The sequence below is a fragment of the Lepisma saccharinum genome, chromosome 5 (genome assembly GCF_977018435.1).
Source record: "Lepisma saccharinum chromosome 5, izLepSacc3.1, whole genome shotgun sequence".
Taxonomy (NCBI): Eukaryota; Metazoa; Arthropoda; class Insecta; order Zygentoma; family Lepismatidae; genus Lepisma; species Lepisma saccharinum.
The window spans coordinates 67,215,297-67,238,660 of record NC_139233.1 but is presented as its reverse complement, the minus strand read 5'-3'; the positions used below and the strand labels follow the sequence as shown (position 1 = coordinate 67,238,660).

At 40.2% G+C, this 23,364-nt stretch overlaps 1 protein-coding gene across 2 annotated transcripts in view; it reads right to left on the bottom strand.

The window, feature by feature from the left end:
* Positions 1-23,364, bottom strand: part of LOC145987852 (uncharacterized) — a 291,669-nt gene that overhangs the window by 238,473 nt on the left and 29,832 nt on the right. For both annotated transcript variants that reach the window (XM_083122598.1, XM_083122599.1), the window contains exon 2: positions 13,037-13,132. The gene's annotated coding sequence lies outside the window, so the exon portion shown is untranslated. The remainder of the gene's footprint in view (positions 1-13,036; positions 13,133-23,364) is intronic.

Genomic DNA, 23,364 nt, shown 5'->3' with positions numbered 1-23,364 from the left:
TTCGAACTTCTCGTCGATGTGGAGATGTTTGGAACCTGATGCTGGGTCTTTGAGGGAGATTGCACGTAAAAGGCTTTGGTTTGGTTTGAGTTGGTGTTTTAAGTCCACTTTATGCACAGTAAGGCTAATCGGGACTGGACCTACAGTTTAAAGTGGAATCCGAACCACTTGTGCCTCCACCGGGTATCGAACCCGGGACCCCTTGATTACAAGGCGAGGACGCTACCACTGCACCATCGGGGAGGCCCGCACGTAAAATGCCTCAGAGACTGTAGCGAAGTTATCTGCAGCGTGTTGCCAAAATTCCACTGACAAATTTGTACGGAATTTAACGATTACACATGCAGTCACGGGGAGCTAATCACAAGACAGAAGATTTCTCAAAATTATGTTTTGGGTGACGGCCAATCCATCTTTTATATTGGTTTCTCCAGATGAAAAGTTTGTTAGTCAATTCTCACTTATGGTTAACGCAACACACTATTTTTAATCAACTCATTTTTTTAAAGAAATGACTTAAGGGTTAAGGCTCGGCTGGATCTTTGGCATGCAAATGGGCGAATTTTTTTAAAATTTTCCTCTCCGTTCGAAAAACTTCTTGGATATTTCAAAATATGAAACATTACATCAGCTTAGAATTCCTTCTAGAGCATTGACGTGAATTTTCATGTAGTTTTCTTTCATTGTTGTCTAGATATTATCAATAGTTTAATAGACTTATGTAATCACAAAACTATTGATAATATGTAGACAACAATGAAAGAAAACTACACGAAATTTCACGTCAATGCTCTAGAAGGAATTCTAAGCTGATGTAATGTTTCATATTTTGAAATATCCAAGAAGTTTTTCGAACGGAGAGGAAAATTTAAAAAAAATTCGCCCATTTGCATGCCAAAGGTCCAGCCGAGCCTTAATTGAGAAACTATAAAATAATAACCGAGTCTTATGATCCAACTAAACTAACTCTCTGGCATCCCAAAACCCTGTGGTTTATTGCTCCAGAAATATATGTTTTTCATCTGTCCTTAACAATGTAATAGTAACAAATGAAAATGATATTAAAGAGGAAATAAAAGGCTGACTTACTTTAGGAAATGCGTGTTACTTTTCTCTTCAAAAACTTTTATCTTCTAGTATAATATCTAAGAAACTAAACGTTAAAATATACAAAACAGTAATTTTGCCTGTAGTATTATATGGATGTGAAACTTGGTCCCTTACATTAAAAGAGGAACATAAATTAAGAGTACTTGAAAATAAAATCCGTACAAAAATATTTGGACTTACATGGGATGAGGAGACAGGTGAATGAAGAAGGTTATATAATTTAGAACTGTATAATATGTATTCATGTCCAAATATTATTAGAATGATTAAATCAAGAAGACTTAGGTGGGCAGGCCACGTGGCATGAATGGGAGAGGAAAGAAGAGTTTACAGGATTCTTGTTGGGAGACCTCATGGTGAAACCAGTAGGCCAAGACGAAGATGGAGGGATAACATGGAGCAAGCCGCCTCCGTGGCACAGTGCGCTATGACGTCAGGGGTCTCGAGTTCGAATCCCTGCCAGAGCATGCATTTTCTTTGTGAGTATGCCTTCATCACTCATCTTCGCGATTAGCCAAAAGTGGCAGAAATGCGAAGTAAAATAAACCAAACCAAATCTGGGGCAAGACACTCCGACTCTTGACCACGCTTACCAATTTCAGGCTCATCTTATTATTGCCATTCTATATTTGCCTTGGCCTTCCTCCAGGTCTCTTACCACTAGGTCTCCCAACAAGGATCACACCGGCGGAGTGGTCAGCGTTGCGCGTTCCAACCCTAGTCAGGCATGCATATAAAATTGTACTTGTCACATCACTTATGAAGTTCGTATTTCATCCACATTGGCGCAATTAACTCAAGAGAGAAAAGATACGTTAAATCAAGAATTTGGAAAGAAGGATTCCGCTAACAGTGGTTCCCAACCGCCGGGTCGAGACCCGGTATGGATTCTAGCATCAATTATACCGGACCACGAGAAGCTCTATAGGTTTTTTCTACTCTTACGGCGGGCGCTCTATATGCTGGCAAGGGAAGTGGGGAGCGGGGAATACGCAGCAGATCAAGCTATCAACAGCGGTGGCGCCGAGAGTTTCGACGTCGAGGGGAGGAACTACTACGTGCACCTCGTTCTACAGGCTGCTGAGTATCTTATCGCGTTGGATTGATCACTTCTCCGCTCCCACGTCCCTTGGCAGCATATAGAGCGCCCGCCGTTAGACTGGAAAATTGAGTTATCATTTTAGTTTGCGCAGGAATTTTACAAATATTTTGTAGTGAAAGAAGAATGAAAGTTTTCGGTGTTGAAAATGCAACATGCCAATAAAAAGGATCACTTTCAATATTCATCTAATGATGTTGGCCCGAGGAAATTACAAGACTTCATTAAATCCAGTGATTGACTACTAATTTAAAAGTAATTTGTCATAAGGCTAGATTAAGTAACTTTTTAATACTATAACATAATTTTATTTATAAGTGTTTAATTTCAAGGGTACACGTTATTTAATGAATAGATTTAAAAAAAAATTGAGAGGTATTTACGTGTATTGGCATTAGGGCATAGACTTTTACATAAAGAATTTGTTGGGCCGCGGTCTCACTCAGGTTGCGCACCTGCGTACACCATCGTATTCCAGAATTCAAGACATGAAACTACATTACCTGAAATTATACCAAAATCGTATCTACCCAAAACTAGTAGGACGCATAATTAAAGAATTGACTACACAGGGCTTTTAGAACAGCCGCGGTAGCTCAGTAGTTAGTCGGCCTCCGTGGCGGAGTGGTCAGCGCAACACGCTACGAAGCTAGGGGTCCCGGTTCGAATCCTGGCTACGACATGGATGTTTGTGTTTGTCCGTAATGAGAAAAACCTAGAATATTAGTAAAAAGTGATATGTGTGAAAGTTGAGAAAATGGTGAATGACGGGGAATACTACCGCATAGGAGTATTCCTTAAAAGAAAGAAAAAAGTCGTTAGGGCGTCTGACTACTATGCGAGAGACCCGGGCTCGATCCCCGGCGGGGGAGAACCGGGACTTTTTCCACCTGTTCAAGCGGTTCCGGCGCCCACCCAGCGTCGTATAAAGTGGGTACCTGGAGGAAACTCTGGGGGATAAAGGCGGCCAGGGGCGTGGTGCTGATCACACCACCCCCGCCTTCGGCCGTGATCAAGAAAGTGTGGGGCCCTAACTCCACATCCCCTATACGCCTTCATGGCGAGGTGCAAAGTACAGGGGAGCACTTTACTTTTTTTTTTTTTACTACTACTACTACGCAGGGCTTAGGATCTTTGACTGCAGGTTGTCGAATATTTCGTTGAAGGAACCTGAAAAGGAGTTCAAGGATATCGGTTCAGAGAAACAAAACTATTTGTTTCCGAAATCACGTAACTGCAGAGGAGTACGCAGGAAATATAGAAAAGATTCCTTCTGGCGCGGAGATGCCACTTCGAATCCCGGACGGGTTACAAATCACAGTGTCCGCGCCAGAGAGAGAGAGAGAAGAGAAGAGATACGGCGTGTTGCTAAGACGCAGCATCCGCTCAGGAGCATCCAGAAGCAAAGGGATTAATCAATCCCATGGGGAGATGGCAACGGCTGATATTGAAATCTGGATGAGGCAGATTTGAATTCTTGCTACGGAGCTCTGGAGAGATAGAGAGAGAGAGAGAGCGAGAGGATGCGAACCAAAGATCCGACGACGGCGGAATTCAAATGGGCCGAGATCTTCCGAGTCGAACACTCCTGCCTCTACAAACGACCTCGACTCGGGATGCACAAGGAACAATTTGGAGAGTAGAGAGGGGGAGAGGATCTTGTCTTCTTCCCTTCAGATTTGCGCTGCATCCCCGAAACATTATGCTAAGTCATTCAGAACACATTTACATGGTTATTACACACTATTACTTACTTCTATCATGTTTCCCAACAAGGAGCCTTTAAAGTCTCTTTATTCTCTTACGTGTGTCACAAAGACCGAGTATCGCAATTTTCTTGATTCAATTGTTCAAATAATATTAGGAATATACAGAGCATTCTCTGACATTCGCTACGAGACTCGGCGGCAAACTGCCCGGCATCAGCGCCTGTCTTTCCCGGTGAACTGGTCAGCGACAGTCGCTAGAGTCGGCTATTAAATTTACAGTTTTCATATTGTGTAGTAACCTTGACTACAGAAGGTGTTGAAAATGATGTCCCTCTGTTGCAACACATTCCTGCCATCTCCGAAGGAAATTGGCATTTACACGTGCAAGTTCGTCTACTGTAATTCTCCCGATTTTTCGTACAATACTCTCTTTTAACTCACGGATGGTGTGCGGATTGTCTTGGTATAATTTATTTCCTCATTCTTCTTTCCACTTTTATTCAGAACTGACCCTGTTACTCTAAACTTTTTTACGAGGTTTAATATAAGCGACTGTCGCGCACCCGTTCACCGGGAAAGACCAGCGCTGATGCCGGGCCGCTTGCCGCCGAGTCTCGTAGCGAATGTCAGGGAATGCTCTGTAGATTAGTATGTAGTTCAGTATTACGCAATTTCTCTCGTTGTGACGCATTTCAAATACTGTTATAAGTTGTGTATATATATATATATATATATATATATATATATATATATATATATATATATATATATATATTTGGGGGGCAAAGGCTAAATGGGATTTCTCGACCTTGAGTCAAAAACCCTGATGGAACTGATATGCAACCTATATCCAAACACCATACGTTTGGTGCAGTGAATTTCGGTGAAGTCCGGAGGGCTCATTTAGTCAAATCCACTCTCCTCACCTCCTCGTTGGGGCCCCCTGGGATCTTTCAAGATGCGAAAGAGAGAGTGGTGTGCGGAAAGCAACGGGAAGCTACCGCATATATCTTTTCCCTAGAAAAACTGCAATCATGATGAGTCAGTCCAAGGCAAAATATTCCGGACGTAAACTAGCCCCCCATTCGGATGTCCGGGAGGGGGATGTCTGGGAAGGACACGTTATGACAAAGGACACTGATGGGGAAAAGAGAAGCAAACAGAAGGTAAGATTAAGGATTGGAACGTGGAATGTCAGAACCCTGTTACAGTCGGGAAAGCTAGAAAACTTAAAGGCAGAAATAAGAAGAAACAAAGTAGATGTTATGGGAATATCAGAAGTGAGGTGGGAACAAAACGGTGAAATAGTGAGTGATGAGTTCAAGATGTTTTATTCTGGAGGTGATCAACAAGGAAACCGTGGTGTGGGAATAGTGCTAGGACCACGTGTGAAACATAAAGTTATAGCAGTGCGTTATGTGGATGACAGGATTATAATGGTGAAACTTCAAGGAAAGAAGAAAGACTTAGTGTTAATTCAAGTGTATATGCCACATAGTGGGTTGTCAGAAGAAGAAGTGGAGGAAAACTATGAGAAGATAGAGGAATTGATGGAAAAAGAGAAAAAGGGTTCGTGCATTATCGTAATGGGTGATTGGAATGCTGTAGTAGGAGAAAGGCAGGATGGAAGTACAGTAGGAAGATATGGATTAGGCGAGAGAAATGAGAGAGGGGAAAGCCTGGTAAATTTCTGTAAAAGAAACTCCCTAATTGTTGGAAACACACTGTTCCAGCAACATAAGAGAAGGAGGTACACCTGGATATGTCCAAGAGATTGTAAAAGATACCAGATAGATTACATACTGGTACAAGAAAGATTTCGAAATTGTTTGAAAAATGCGAAGACATTGCCAGGAGCTGACATTAATTCAGACCACATCTTGCTAATAGGAGAAATCAATCTTACATTGAAGAAGATAACCCAAAACCAGGTGAGCAAGAAACCCCACTTAGAGAAGCTAAGGGAAGAAGACGAAAGACAAAAATTTGCAGAACATTTCCAAGGAAACTATAATAAGTTTAAAGCTAGTTGTAACAATAAGGATGAGATGTGGGATGGAATAAAAAGCTGCTTACAGAAGGCAGTGGATGAAACAATAGGCTACAGGGAAAGGAAAAGTGCAAAGAAACCATGGATTACTGAAAGTATGCTGGAAAAAATGGAGGAACGGAGACAATGGAAGAATGTAAATACAGAAGAGGGAAGACATAATTACAAGATACTGAATAACCAGCTAAGAAGAGAAACTGACAGGGCAAAAGAACAATGGATGAAACAAAAATGTGAAGAAATTGAAGAACTGGAAAAAAGAGGAAGGTATGATTTGATGTATCGTGAAGTAAACTGCTTGGGCTTCCAAAAGAAGAAATGGAAAACAATGTGGATGATAGAAGACGAGGAAGGATGTGAAATCACAGACAAAAAAGGAATATCGAATGTGTGGGGAAAGTACGTTGAAGAGCTCTACCAGAAAGAGAATCGCCCAGACAGTCTGAATGTAGAAAATGAAGACGACGTGCCTGATGATGAGAAAGGATACTATATCCTGAATGAAGAATTTGAGCAAGCACTCAAAGAAATGAGGAATGGGAAAGCAACGGGCACTGATGAAATTCCTGTTGAACTTATCAAATGCCTGGGAGATAGAAAAAGAGAAATACTGCACTTATGCAATGAAATCTATGAGAAAGGGGATTGGCCACAAGATTTCACGGAGACTGTTTTGGTACCTCTGCAGAAGAAAAGCAATGCCAGAAAATGTTCTGAGTACAGGACAATCAGCTTGATATCTCACTCGGCAAAAATTATTTTAAGAATTCTGAACAGACGCCTATACTCGAAGGTCAGTGGCGAGTTAGAGGAAGAACAGTTTGGTTTCAGGAAAGGAAGAGGTACAAGGGATGCAATTGGTTTACTGAGGACCATTGGGGAAAGATATTTAGAGAAAGGAAAGGAGGTGTTTGTAGTATTTGTAGACCTGGAGAAAGCCTTTGATAGAGTGAATTGGGTTAAACTTTTAGAAATTCTGAAGAAAATTGGTGTAGATTGGAAAGAGAGAAGACTTCTAAGCAACTTATACATGAATCAACGAGTTAAAGTGAGAACAGGAGACGAAATGACAGAAGGCTGTGAAATTGGAAGAGGAGTACGACAAGGATGCTGCCTATCGCCTACTTTGTTTAATATCTATTTAGAAGATATAGTGAAAACTTGTTTCCAGGGCACAGGAGGTGTCAAATTGGGAGGAAGAAGAATAAACTGCATAAGATTTGCTGATGACATGGCATTATTCGCTGAGGATGAAATAACCATAAATAGTATGTTAGAAGAGTTAAACAGCAGCTGTGAGCAGTATGGGATGAAGATTAATGTAAAGAAGACAAAGGCAATGGTTATAGGACGGAAACCAAGGAATATTAATGTGAGAGCAAACAGTGAAAGAATCCAGCAAGTGGATAGCTTCAAGTACCTCGGATGCACTATAAGCAGTGACATGAGCTGCAACCAAGAAGTGAAAATGAGAATCGCAATAGCAAAAGAAGCTTTCAATAGAAGAAAAAATGTTTTTTGTGGACCCATGGACATAGGTCTAAGGAAGAGATTAGTGAAATGTTTTGTGTGGAGTGTAGCACTATATGGTGCAGAAACCTGGACGTTGAGAAGAAATGAAGAGAAACGACTCGAAGCTTTTGAAATGTGGACATGGCGAAAAATGGAGCGTGTAAAATGGACGGACAAGGTAAGAAACGAAGCCGTACTGAATAGAGTTGGTGAAAAAAGATCTATACTGGAGACCATCAAGAAGAGGAAAAGAAACTGGTTAGGACACTGTCTAAGAAGAAACTGCCTGCTAAGAGATGCCTTGGAGGGAATGGTTGAAGGAAGAAAAGTCCGTGGAAGAAAGAGATATCAGCTTATGGATGATATTAAAGTAACTGGGTCGTATGCTATTACGAAGCGTAAGGCAGAGAACAGGGAAAGCTGGAGATTGCAGTGAAAAACCTGCCAATTAGGCAGAAAACAATGAATGAATGAATGAATGAATATATATATTTAATTTATATACTAATTTCCATGAGAGAGACCATTATACAGGGTGGCCCAAAAAAAGGTAACCGAAATGTAGAACCGTTACGTTACCATATGTGTTCGGTTACCTTTTTTTGGGCCACCCTGTACCTTACATTTCTCTTTTAGTGTTCTTTGCTGTACTTGTTTATTGAGAACTTTTGGCACTGATATCCCTGAGGGGCACTGTATAGTCACCGGCAATATAAATGAGACACCTAGGTCCTGAAATACTAAATGCACGGCCATGAAATTAGGCGGGTGGCAGAAGATCACGCTGTTGCAACGTCGGATTGATTGATTGATTGAGTTGATGTTACAAGTCCAGTTTAACGTACAGTAAGGCTAATCTGGATTTGACCTACAGTTTAAAGTGGCATTCGAACCACTATGTGCCTCCACCGGGAATCGAACCCGGGACCCCTTGATTTTGCCACGTCTGAGCACAAACCCCGTGTGTTCGGAGGTTTAAGATAATGAAAGATCTCGTTGTAGAGTTGGTCTTTGCAATCTATGTGATACAAACTGACAGCATTTGTTCGAAAGGTCAGGGATGACACAAAAGTGCCCCGTAGACTCTCGACGCTCGAACTACGCAACGCAGCCCGGTTGACGCTGCCACACAGTGCGAGGGAACCAGCGACTTTTGTCCCGCTCCCCCTTTGCTTTTCCCATACGCAATTCTGCCCAGCCGCGTGTTTTCATGGGGATTTTAAGAGCAAATCTCTAATAGAAACTTCTGCCACGGCCGTAGAGTTAGACAACACACATGCCACCTTGCAGGGAAGCGACCATTTCAGGATCTAAATGTCCCGTATTTATGCCGGTGACTGTACATTACAAATAATATGTTGACAGCACATATAATACCTATACATAAATTCAGCACCATATTTTTTTAATACTATAACAAATGTAAAATCATACAAAACAATGTTATCTTTATGTTCTTATTCTATAGTGCACCAGTATTAGAAAAATACAATATTATGTAATGTATAGAATTTAAATTTATTTTATGACATTCTTTAAATTCTGAAATTCTTCGATCACTTCACTCGAAATGCTTTCAATAACATTTTCGTTTCTCATTGTTAGGGCTAGGATTTTTATGACCTAAATATCACCAAAATATGCAAAATAAAATATGCTCTTATAATCTAAAATAGTAGAAAATATGCACTATAATTTGAAAAATATGTCCTTATAACTGTACTGTTTCAAACGTCAATGTCTAACATATGCTGACATATTTTCACATACGTACTATTCACAGTTCAGTTTATGAGTCCTGAGTTGCAATGCACAAAGGATATCTGTAAATTTTCAAATAAAAATTAAAATGGTTTTGCTGCAGTAAAAAAAATCTCCTGTGAACATGGGAGTAAGAATGAATCCACTTCGAAAATTACTATATTTCTTGAAATAGCGAAAATATGCTGAATATGTCCGAAAATCCATCAAAATATGCTCTATCACGCAGAAATGGACAAATATGCCAAAATATGTCCTTAAAAGCACCTTAATTCAATTAGTTTCTTCATAATATGAATTTCTATATGTTTAGGAAACACATCACCCTAATCAAAATAAAATATGCTAAGTCATAAAAATCCTACCCCTACTTATTATTATACCGTCTATAATTGCACTTCTCGGGGTGGGCTATTTCGGGTGAGAATTTTTCTACCAGTGTTCCTGTATCACGCAGCCTATAATAAAATGGGGTAGTTGCTGACAACCCTGGAAGGTAAAGATGGTCGTGGTCGGGGCCAAGTGCTGACCATACCTCCACGAAGGGCAAGATCCAGAATGTGTGGGGCATAACTCCACATTCCCCCATAAGCAATGAGAAGGGTAGCATAAAAGACGTAAAGGTCACGAATCTTTTCCTCCCTCAAAAGTCATACGAAATTCGCTTCGAGCCACTGATGAGAAGGCTTCCCTCCTTGAATTAAATGCCTCTCTTTCTTTCGTCTCCAAATAATGCAACACAATATTTTTAAAAAGCTTATTAAACCGAAATAAAAATATAAATGTCTTGCATATTATAAAAGCATGCAACCTACTTCAATAATGATCATGTAGGCGCCATCTTTGGCATGTCTGAATAAATCGCACCTCAATTTTGATTAGTGCCAAACTATGTGGTAGAGTGGTCAGCGCAGTGCTCCGTGGCGCCACGGGTCCCGGGTTTGAATCCCGGCCCGGGGAATGGGTGTTGTGATTTCTGAGTATCCCTTCATCGATTTTAATATTCATCAATCATTCTAATCGTCGCGATAAGCCCAGACTGGCAGAAAAGTGACGCTAATAACAAAAAATAAATACAGTTTTATTAGGTGAAATTTAATGTACCTTACATTGTATTATTCATAACTCTCGAACGAGAATACATTCTGAAGCAGCAAGCCTCGGTACCTTATTTACTTCTGTGAAGTACGGTATTTCTCAAAAAAATTATCAACGCACGTCAAAGCACACAGCAAGTTATACGTAGTTAACGACAAAAGGGCCATTTGCAATTTTTATTAAATGGAACGTTTTTTAAATTCAATGCGGAAAAGTAAGTATTTATACAGACCTTTCTATTATGAAGATAAATCGATTAGTATATCTGTTTGAGAGAAAAACTATAATAATTAAAAACTGGTTATTCAAACACAATCTTGAGAAAAAACTTAAATTAATTGTTGGAACAAGAGTACGGAAGCGAAGGCTGCGTCATCTCGCGAGCAAAGAGACAAACTCTGGCCAATTCTTTCCTTCGATCTTCCATCAGTCGCTACACTTTGTCAGACAACAAAGAGACAAGCATCAACACCAATTCCTCTCCTCTGCTCCAAACACGTTACTTCAATTACCTCCTCCCTCACCCCTCCCCGACCAATGTCGTCGTTTTATCTTCTGCCGAGATGGAGGTCTAGCAAACACACAGCGGAACCGCACATCAAACATCGATCCTCCTCTCTCGCTCATCCTTCATCGTTCCTGGAAGAGAAACGGGAGCGACATTCCCGTTCCAGGTAAACAATCCATTAGCTGAACGTCTGTTCCCTGTAGGAGTGAGATTTCGCCCCAGTACTGTTGTAGAACAATTAGCGAGAGATTTCCAACATACAAATCTCTCGACGACGAATCCGGAAGCAGGATTCCATATCACCTCTCCTCTAAATTGAAATTAATACAGCTCCTCCCCCCCTTGAAAGTAACGAAAACAAATCATCGCCCTTAACAAATGGGTCGTGTGTAGGATATTTGAAAGTTTACGAGTCGCAATAATTGACGTATTTTCTAAAGGAATTCGGTCGGAGCGTTTCAAGGTGGCGTAGGAAAAACTTATTTTCTCCGGACTATATTTACAGAGCGCAAGGCGCCGACTTGTCAAAATTATTGGGGGGCTCTGATCACTGAAATAAATTAATGAATGACTCATTCTCTCCCTTTTTTAAGTTTTGGCCTCAGAGTTAGGAATCTCATAAAAGCCCACAAATTCCTCAAAAATATCAAAATTTTTATTCACAGTTCGAATGCAGAATATTAATTGTCCACGGATGGATAAGTTTCGTCAACCATAATAGCAAAATATTCCCGACTTTTAATATCTGCTACCACGGAGAGCAAAACAGATCTCCCTAATATATCAATGATCTCGTTCTGAATGTCATGTGAGAGCCAGAGCCTCCCCCATGGCGCAGTGGTAGCGTCGTCGCCTTGTAATCAAGGGGTCCCGGGTTCGATACCGGGAGGCACAAGTGGTTCGGATCCCACTTTAAACCGTAGGTCCAGTCCCGATTAGCTTTAATGTGCATAAAGTGGACTTAAAACAACAACTCAAACCAAACTCATGTGAGAGCCAAGTTCATGCACATTGTCTTCTGAAACTCTTTTTAGTAAAAATGTTAACAAAACTCATAATTACATACTTAGTATACAGTAATAAGTCATGTATTTTGCTGTCTCTGGTCATAGCCCCCCCCCAAAAAAAAGTTGATGGTTTAGCGGTCTCAGACCCCCAAATTGATGGTCTAGAACATTTCAAATGTGTATTTAAAGTTAAGTTCATGTGGCACAATTCAGACTAAACTTTACAAGAGAAGCAAAATAATACATTAGATCCTCTTAAGCAAAATTATTTGGGGGCTCTGCCCCCACATCGTTAACATTGGGGGGGGCTCGAGCCCCCCAAGCCCCATGGAGTCGGCGCCTATGCTCATCAGCCATACACGAACGTACGTTATTGTACGTTTAAACGTTGGTGATCTCAGGTTTACTAACACAAAACGTACAAAACTGCTCAGGCTCACTGCGGAAACTGCACGTCCCCCCCCCTTTCCAAACAGATTCTAAAGGCATAAGAAGTGGTGTTTATATTAACCGCAATGGCGCGATCATCCACAGGTAGGTAGAAAAACTGTGCATAATAACCATAACTAAAAATCAATAACAAGTCAATCAAAAGAACGATCCCTCCCTTTTTGTGTGAAGATATATGGAATTGGTAGCTGAACCATAAAATTTTGTCCCCCCCCCAAAAAAAAAATCCATGAGGCAGGCGCGTCATGAATCCCCCTGTGGGCAACACTGTTCCTTAGGCCTCAGTGTTCCAATAAAACTTTATACTATAGTAATGCGCAATTTAAGAGAAGACTACGTATCCAAAGCACAACATTTTGACTAGGGTAACGCTTTCGAGTTGAAATTCGTTCACGAGTTTCAAGATGGCGGCCAAAACCAGATTTTACTTATGTTACTAGCATTCTAAACATTGATAATATTTTCAAATATATGTCTACACTACATTTTCATGTGTACACACACACACACACACACACACACACACACACACACACACACACACACACACACACACACAACACACATACATTGTCGATTTGTTTCAAAAAACCGATCTGAAGTATGGTTATCTTTCGACAAATGCCATCTCACGTACTTCCAATTGACCTGACGCGAATTACCATTACTTTCCCATCATCCCCTGAAGAGAAATAAAGAGAAACGATCGAAGAACGTTAAATCTTCACTTACCTTTGCAGCATACGTCCCCACAGGGACCCTATCATTCACGGGGTAGCAGTGGTGCCACCATGTAGACCTTGTCTGTCAGGGTGTCCGTGTTCTGATCTGGAATGAAGGAAATACTCTTGGTTATTTGTTTGCACCTTTATTCACAGCGTAATGCACATTACGAATTGTAAATACAAAAAAATAATAATTGAAGACTAAATTACTTCACAAAATCAATGCCCATTCGAATTCCCCAAAATAACGAGTTGCTCATAACGTCACGTATTTTCGTGGAATAGGGATACCTAGCATTGATATTTCCTCTCTGCAAATTAAACGTTTGCGTTTGAGATGGCACACTTCGAGAAGATACTGTAAAATTTGCTTTATTCTACCGTTAAATTTTAACAGTATGCCTGTTACATCTCGGTTGGACCTTAGGCCGACGCCAGTGAAACAGATTTTGAAAATTTTCTCTCCTTTCAAAAATGATATTGCACATTCTGAAGAATTGCATCCGCTTAAAATCCCTTCTAGAATCTTCGTGTGCCTTGCTTTCGCTGTTGTCTAGATATTGGCAATAGTCTCGTGGCTACCTAAGACTATTAAACTATTTCTTCGTGTTCGGTTAACAAGGTGATTATATAACATACTAGCTGATTATCCGGCGTTTCCCGGGTATTTATTTATCCCAATCTTCTATTAGATAGGAATATAATGAATTCTAACTATAGTGTAAAATTAACTTGGAGTTGAACAGCATTGGGAGTGTCACTATTCATCTTAGCGACCCCGAAAACTATGGATTCCACACTAATATCGGTCGTTTTCGATTATTTTTACATGTCACCCCCTCCTACCCCCACCCCTAGGGGTGCCAGGGGTGTCTTACCCCCACAGTATTTCTTTCAAGATTGCAAATGATACGTGTTCCAAATCGCTCCAGGCGCTCGAGAGTCATGCTGGAACAAACACACATACATACATACATACATACAATCACTTTTATATATTAGATAATACATATTATATATGTGTTTATAAACTTGGGCCATTCTATTTTAGAACAGCAACATAGCTCTGAATTTTTTAAAATTATCATAACCTTGCACTGCCAAAAAAATTACAAATATGCAGAAATTAATTTTGGTTTTTAAAAATGATGTCTACTTTCAAACTAGTTTTGATTGATTGATTGAATTAGGATATTTTGTGTCACTTTTCTGCCACTTTTGGCCAATACCGACGATGAGTATGACTGATGATATGATGAAGGCACACTCACAAAGAACACCCATGCTCAGGCAGCGATTCGAACCCGGCAACCCTGACGTGGCGCGCTGTGCTAACAGCTACGGAGGTAGCCTCAAGTTAGTTTTGAACATGTTTTTAAAATATGTATAATTACGGAAGAGATAAACCTTTGGGCTTCATTTTATGGTTTTTCCTTCAGTTTAAACAGTTCTTACTTCCTTATAAAGATGTCCAAGAGCAGAGGTCAAATGAGGTAAGTAGAACTATGTAGGCTGACGACAATTTTGAGGCTTTTGGATAGGGGGATATTGTAGATAACAGAAAAATCTTGCTTTTAGGTACTAAAAACGACAGAACTTGCGCCTATATAATTATTTTATGGAGTACATGGGATATAATTCGAATCAAAGGATTTAGGTGTTACTTTAAGCCCTCCGCCAAATTCGGGTGGGGTCATAATTGACCCATCTTCATGCGCCACTGTCTATAGATATTTCATTGGACAAAAAGCTGTATCATAGGATGCTGGCACCAAGGTTGCTGCTTTGCTTTAGGTCAATTTTATATACGGATAGGTCAATTGGGACTGAACCTACATCTTAAATAGGATCCGAATCACTATGTGCCTCCACCGGGTATCGAATCAGGAACCCCTGAGTTACACGGTGACGACGTTAGCACTACGTCATCGGGGAGGCTTTTTATTTTAGTGTGCGAATGTGTGTCGTGCAATATAGAGTGCAAAGTGGCTATCGTGGAATACATTGAAAAACCTCGATCCGTATGTTCAGAGAAGAAAAGTATGAAACTGAAAAACTTGAATAAATAAGACTAAGATATATTTCCAGGTAGTCTAGGTCTGTGGTGACTGGGAGTCTGAACCTCTGGGTGTGCACCAAACTGTATTCTAGCTCATAGACACCAATCCTGTCAAATAATTTTTGTGCAAGAAATACAACTATGATGAAAAAAAAAAAGCCTTGCTGCATGTAGAAACGCTGGTGAATCATGGAAGCAAATGGAAGGTGAAGTGGCTTGAAAGCACTTGGTTCTTGAAAGAGATGCCATTCAACGAATGAGTACAATAAAATTAATCGCATTAGAAACGTATTTGGGTGTGCACGTGAGACTGTGCGAATAGGCAGAGACCGCCACTGGTCTAGGTCATATCTCGATTTTGACGTGTGTCTCGTTCTAGGTCTCGTCGTTATAAAACTCTCGTTCTCGTATCTTGTTTGGAAACAGTGGCCATGCTACCGTAGTAACTAATCCCTTTCCTCTTCCAATGCGCTAACAGCGAGACAGTTAAATATTGTTTATGATATTTTTTGTCCTCCGTTCCCTCTTCTTAGCTGACAGGAACTGCCAGACGACAAACCACCACACACGTGCACGAGGGGAATTGGACCCTCAGACTCTCTGGAACCTTGGTGCTTTAAGTGGGTCGGTTTACAGGAAGCCTCTTGCTTTTTTTTATATGTGATCGCTTCTAACCTCGCTGCATAAAAGCGTGGAACCACAGAACATGTGGAAATCATTTTATGGTGGCAGGCGTGGTTATTCTGCGCCACAGGCTAACGAAGCAACATGTCAAGTCTTGGTCAGGTTCAGGCAGGAAAAGGATGTATACAATTTATCTTCATCCCTTGCATGGTGCACCCCTCCCCGGATAGGGTTACAGCTGATGCCTGAAACAAGGAAGGTTGGTTGGGCAACTCAGACAATCAGCATGAGCTAGAGTAAACTCTGTCCGGGGAATCTGTGGAGCGGGCGAAGGAAGCAGTCTCTGTGCAAGGATAGGGCTCGACCAATGAACACGTGCGAAGGAACGGGATTACGTGGATGGGTAAAGCGACCGCTTGCAGCGTGCACTGCTTCGCTTCGCCCACTTCCTTTCTCCCCTTATCTACCGCTATGCGCGATCTGGCTCCAGAGATTCCCGGGATAGAGTATACAGTATTGTTGATTGATTTGTTGTTTTAAGTCCACTTTATGCACAGAGAGGCTAATCGAGACTGGACCTACAGTTTAAAGTGGGATCCGAACCACTATGTGCCTTCACCGGGTATCGAACCCGGGACCCCTTGATTACAAGGCGACGACGCTACCACTGCACCATCTGTAAGGCCCTGAGTATACAGTATTGTACAGTAGCGAAGCGTAGTCTTACGAAGGAGGCAAGCAACGTTTCAGTACAACAAAACATGTAGTACAATGGCACGCCAAGAGGGGGATTAAAGGTTTATAGCCTCATTGGCCCGGTCGCTGGATTTGTCAAAATATCATAATAAAATGACGGTTCTAAAAATAAACCATATGATCCTCAAACGTCACATTTACTTTCGAAATTCCAGGTAACGTTATTCGTATGGTAGTAAACGTCTTACATATGCGAACTTTCCGCATACGACTAAAGGGGTACGTAATTTCTTATTTATTTATTAGTACTTTTATTTGTTCATTATTTTTTAATGTGGGCAAACGGTGACCAAACGGATTTAGGTAAAATAACTCATTTATTTAATTTACACTGCGTGATTGTAATTTAGGATTTGTGGGCACCCTAAAAATCGCATTCGGAGTCAAACATTAAAATAAAAAGTTAAACACAAACTTTAAAAATTTCATTTCAAACCAAAGAAACACATGCATAGACGATGTACTCACCACAATAAATTCCAAACTCCTTTACATATATAGGAAATTTCCCGCTATCGAACAATTCAACAAATCTTAGGTCCTCAAGGTTCTCAAAACGTGAAGACACTCCCACCAGTGGCGTACGCAAGGGGGGTTACCGGGTTTAAACCCCCCCCCTTGGGCTATTGAAATATTATGGAAAATGCTGTAGAAAAAAATAAAAATGGCTAATTTATCAGTCAAAGATCTGCGACAGTAGTAATAATAATAATAATAATAATTTGAATTATTATTCCCATGCAGCATGAAGAAAAACACAACATTCCAAACACAATCTAAGCGGCCGCAAAGTTCAATTTTGCAATTTTTTTTGCAAAAAGTCGCGCAGTGACACTTGCGAGAATTGTGAAAATTCCTTGCTTCCTCGCAGTGTGCCGACCTTATTGCAAACGTTCTTCCCGGTACTGATTTCACATCCCCTTGTGAACTCTCAAGTGATGCTGAGTCTACATCCACGTCATTAAATAATGTTGAAGAAGTGCTTTGTGAATCACCTAGAAGTGATAAATGTGTTGGAATGTCTATAAACTTACTTTTCAACGAAAACATAGACTCAGTGGAATTTAGTAACATGTATTCTCGCGCTTCATCATCATCCTGGGCGAGTTCCATAGGTAAAGGTAATGTAAATTCCCCCATGCATATAGCACCGTGCCATGAAGGCACACGTAGTGGTGTGGTGGGTCCCAAAGATTCTCGATCTCGAACTATTTTGCAGGTGATGTGATCAGCACCATGCTCCGGCAGCCTTCATCCCCCAGGGTTGCTCTCAGGTACCCATTGCTATGAGGCTGGGTGGGGATACAAGGCTGGATAAATTCCAACCAATTCCGGGAATCGAACCCGGATATCCAACGAAGTTGTCAGACTAGACCAGCGCGGCTCCTTGAATATGTTTTATATTTCGATTATTTCAATAAATTTAATATATTTGCTTGTTTTTATGGATTTTCTTCACACTTAAAATGTCTCACTTATCATATACAAATGACTAGACAATTATTTTGTAGCAAAGAAACAAAAGAAATGTAATTTTGTTCTATTTCTTTCATAAAAAGCAGCTGCATTAGTAGTAATTATTAGTAGTAATTAAACTAATTAATTAATTAATTATAAGAATTATTAATTTATTATTATTATTATTAATTAATTAAAGTATAATAAAACGATGGTAATGTGAATTTGTAGAAAGTTTTCGAAATAACACCCCCCTTGATGAAATCCTGCGTACGCTACTGACTCCCACGCTCTTTCCACAACTGGAAAGCATCCACGCAAGATCACTTTGGAAATCTCTGAAACGACCGAAAGTGATACCAACCTATTTCCTTAATTTTATTCATCATGGGAAGGAAAGATATATCAGTTTGGAGATAGAAATTAAGCGATGGAATCAGAATCATTACAGCAGAAAGAGTATATACATAATATTTAAGTAATAAAGTGAAATACAGAGGCGTGTCCGGGGCCGGGGGAGGGTTGGCCCCCCCTTTGGCCCAGTATTCCTATGGAAAGGAAAGTCAAAGGCAGGAAAAGATGACAAAATGAGGAGACTACTACAAAAAATCCTGGGAGCACCACTTGTGTCATAATAATAAAACTTAAAACATGTTCTTGTGTTCATAATATGTACAATGTATACGATTTAATTGTGCTGTGTAAATATCAGTAGAGAGTTCTTTTTAGATAGCTTTATTTTCACCCCAAGTTTTATTCAAAAGCAGTCAATTTATTGAATGTGGTTGTAAAATTTGTGAAACAGCTCACTTGAATTACTGTGTAAATAATTTAGCAGTTGCAAACACTGGTGCGGTCAACACTTTTGACGTAATTTGAGCTGGACCGAGCTGGACACAGGGTGCAGACCAAGGTCCGTTGAATCTTCCCTCCCTCCCTGGGGAAACTCTTCACGGGGGTGCAGACATTTCACTTACTGGAAACACAAACCCCCGCCCTTTACCATCTCGCCCGAACTCCCAATATCCATTTTTTTACGCGTTTTACAAGTCGCGAAATCTAAAATAAATTGTAATATAAAATGATATATATATATATATATATATATATATATATATATATATATATATATATATGGAATTTAGAACAATGATAATAACTTATTTTAGTTATTTTATGACTAAGAATTATTTTTATATTCGCGATCTTGTTTACGTGTTCATGAAGACAAATATTCTTTACTCGTAGTTTTTGGTGGCAATATATCCTTCTGCTTTCGGTTGAGCTCGGCTATTTTCGGGAATAACGCAAGCTCAGCAAGCAGAGCTTTTGGAGCCGATATATCGATACAGGCGAACATAGACCAATATCAAATGTGCCAAAAAAACTTACGTATATAAAATGATAAGTGCGAAATATAAACATCGTTGCTTTCACGAGTTGTGGATAGAGATGTGTCCCGAGACGAGCTTGAAAATAAAAAAAAAAAAAACAGGAACAAGACCAGAACCTTTGAGACTTTTCGAGGCGAGACCGAGATTTTGGTATTTGAAAACTTCACATAACGTGCCGTCTATCTACATGAATATTTATAGGTAAGTCATATATTTTGTTTATAGTATATACAATTACAAAGGCACTCTGGTGGGAACAATTGTCAGCCTGGTTGCATATGTTCAGGCTAAAATAAGCTTTTCAGTTTTTAGCGTCAAAACTAGATATACGATGTTTGTGCGGTGTCATGTAGATTGCTGTATATGGTGCTTACACTATATATTTTTCTACTCGAGACGAGAACGAGACGACTGTTCATACATCGAGACGAGACGAGACGAGACTATGCCAAACCTTGTCTAAATCGTGAATATTTAATGCCCGTCAGTGAAAGTTGACGGCTGACATTGCTTCGTCAACGACAATTATTTTTACAGCAGAATTATGAAAACATTTTACGTCATAGAAAACCTACTTCTCGCAATATGCTTTCAGAACCTGCTTCTTGGAAGATCCCCCTCCCCTTCCCTCTCTCTCTCGTCTTCCCGTCCATTCCTGTAAGAGAATCCAGAGGCTTCTGTGTCGGTGACCACGCCCTGGGGACGCAGCTAACTCCTTGGGGACAGTAATGGAGCTGTCGGTTTCTTGTCACACTCCGTCCCTCCCGGCGGAATAACCCCTTTTCATGCATCTTGAACAGTGATTCCAACTGACTTTACTTTTCACTGTAAAATCTGGATAAACCTCCACATTGCAGTTGACGTAATCAACGGAATTTGCATAGTTACTTTTCAAAAGGAAAGGAGTTATAGTAACTCATTTTGAAATATAACTCAGTTACAGTTACCATTACTTTAAAAAGCACCTGTACGATAATTGTGCAGTTATTGTAATCTAGATACGATATAAATTATAGTGCATGTTGCATTCACGAACTACAGATAGCATATATATATTTTTTTTGCATGTAACCATCTGTAGTTAACATTAATGTTCATTAAATTATAATAAACCTCATATGTTTAATCATTAAAATAATACAAGAAAATTCAAAACGAATCTTTAAACTTGAAAAAAATACGTCACTGAAAAATTTCCCAGAAAGAATTTACGAGTATTAACATTTTCCTTCTTTTGTTAGCGAATAGTATTATGGCCATTTCTAGTGGCGGCGATTGGGTTCCAAAACCGGGGGTGGGGGGGCAAGGTGCCAAAACTGGGGGGGAGACAGTACATTTCCCTTTGTAGATAAGATTTAGCATAGTGCGGGGGCAAAAGTGGAGAAAAGTGATGGGGCAACTACCCCCCCCCCCCCTAATCGTCGCCACTGGTTACATGTTGTCTGAAAATGTAACTGAGATACAGTTAGAGTTATCAACGCATTTAAAAAAGTAACAGAGATATAGTTACGCATTTCAAAAAGTATTTGAGCTGTTATTGTTACCCATTTAAAAAATAACAGTTACTCATTTCAAAAAGTAACTACTTGCAGTTACTCATTTTAAAAAGTAACTGAATTACAGGAGATCATCACAAAAAGTAACTAGGTACATTTGAGAGCCGAAGTGGTCCAGTATGTCAACCTCCGTGGCGGAGTGGTTAACACAGCGCGCTACGATGATAGGGGTCCAGGGTTCGAATCCCGGCTATGACATGGATGTTTGTCTTTTGTCCACGATGAGAAAACAGAGAAGTTAGTGAAAATTAACAAATGTGAAAACTGAGAAAAATTTAACAAAGGGGTATTCCTTTTTTTTAAAAAAAAAAAAAAAAGTCGGCAGAGCGTCTGGTTACCACGCGGGAGACCCGTGTTCGATTGCCGGCGTGGGTGATCCAAGGTCGGAATTTTACCGGCCTCTTTCTGCGCATAAAACGGCTCTGGGGCTCACCCGGCCTCAAGTCAAAGCGTGCCTGAGGTAATCCTGTGGTTGTAAAGACGGAGGAGCATGGTGTTGATCACATCACCTCCAAAACGGCAGAGATCGAGAAAGTCCCACATCCCCTCAATGTGCCTTTATGGCACTGTGCTATAGCCATGCACGGGGAACTTTACTTTACCTTTACTTTAACTAGGTACAGTTACTCATTTGAAAAAATAACTAGTGACTGTTACCGTAACTCCAACTTGTTACTTCCAAACACTGGTAATAAATGCTCTTTTTTTATTTCCAGTTCATTTTGAACCTCTAGGTTAATCGTGACGATGGCACTGAGCTCCGTATACACACAATATACACGCAATACTTTAATGTACAAGTAATCGTCACTGCTTTTATGAAGACGAGATCTTATATTATTGGAAAGTAATACGATGGCTTTACCTTGTACCTGGCTAGAAAATGGACTTGGGAACCTGGACGTTGCTTTGTGTAGGCCACGGGTGCTTGTGATGGTTCCTTCATCCATCTGCTCTCATCACTATTCATCACCATCGTTGCGATTAGCCAATAGTGTGAGAAAAGCGAAGTGAAATTAACTAAATCAACTTATAGTTTACACCTTTGTACTGGAGGGAATTATGGCATTTCCTCCAATTCTTCACCGTGCAGCACACCTTTTACTCATATTCGCACTTTTACGATTGAATTGTGTCCACACTAAAGCCTGAACCAAGCGAATTTAGAACTTACAATTCGCCCACATGTGTACACATTTTTCTCCTACCTCATTCACGACATTTAACACAATTATTACTGAAGATAGAAAAATACTTCTCTGCATAGAATTCTCCACACGGGGCGGGCTTGATGTTGCGACGCCTCTGCCATCTAGTGGCGCCAGATGGAAACTAAAATGAAACCAGCTACAAGCAACACGTCCACGAGAATAAACCAAGAAATTTCTTAATTCATTCTTCTCGTTTGTGGGTAAATTATGTGACCAAATGATGCACAAACATGTGATGGTAGCTGAAATTCTATTTCTCTTTCCAGGTACCAAGTAAACACGTAACAACACCAGCGCCCCGTTTCCGACTCATCTGCCTAACAGGAGCTTCTCATAGGCCGCAGAGTGCCCGATGAGGTGCAATGGAACGTGCGCTCGCGCGTTGTCAGGTGAAATGAAATGTTTAAATTTGTCTCAAACGGTAATGAAGAGTAAATATTCCACACACGCCGGAAACGGTTGGTAAATACACTTTCGTAATGATACCACGATTAATTTAACCTAAAAGTGGTCAGTGTACAGTATTAACAACAGCTTTTAAGAGCAAACAATAGCTTTATTATTTTTTAACCTTCCCGCTACATTATAAATAAACGCAGTGGGACGTGAGCTTAAATAAATATGGGATTTGTTCAAATCCGTGAACTTGAAACATGCAGGGAGAAGGTTCCTATCTAGCCTGACCTAGGCGAGAAAAAGTGTTGGACCTATCTTTACGGCACCGGGAACATAATTGTACAGGTGAAAAAGTCAAGTTTCAGCCTGTGGAGGTAAGATCGCACATATTCCCGATCTTGGCCATTGTGAAGGCGTGTGTGATCAGCACCATTCTATCACAGCATGGATACTATTTAGTATTTGTATCTGTGCTGCCACCTGAGCGACGATTTTTGTAAGGGGGATTACGTTTTCTGGTTTTAGTAGTCAGTCTTATATATTTGCTGTTTTTAAGGAACACTAAACCAAGGAGGGAGGGAAGGGACCAGAAGCGAGAGCGTTAACCGTTCAGCTACGCGGGGGCTCACAGTCTTATTGGCTTCTGCCAAACTTCATTGATTGATTTGTATATCTTTCTTCGCCACTTTTGGCTAATTGCTAAGATGAGCATGACTTATGATGTGATGTGCGTCTACGCGTAAACAACGATAGTCTACATTCTACACGTAGACTATTTTAAACACGTAGATGACGTAATATATATAGGATTTGTATTACTTAGCATTTTTTTTGGTATAGAAATTCATATTGTGAAGAAACAAATTGAATGAAGGTGCTTT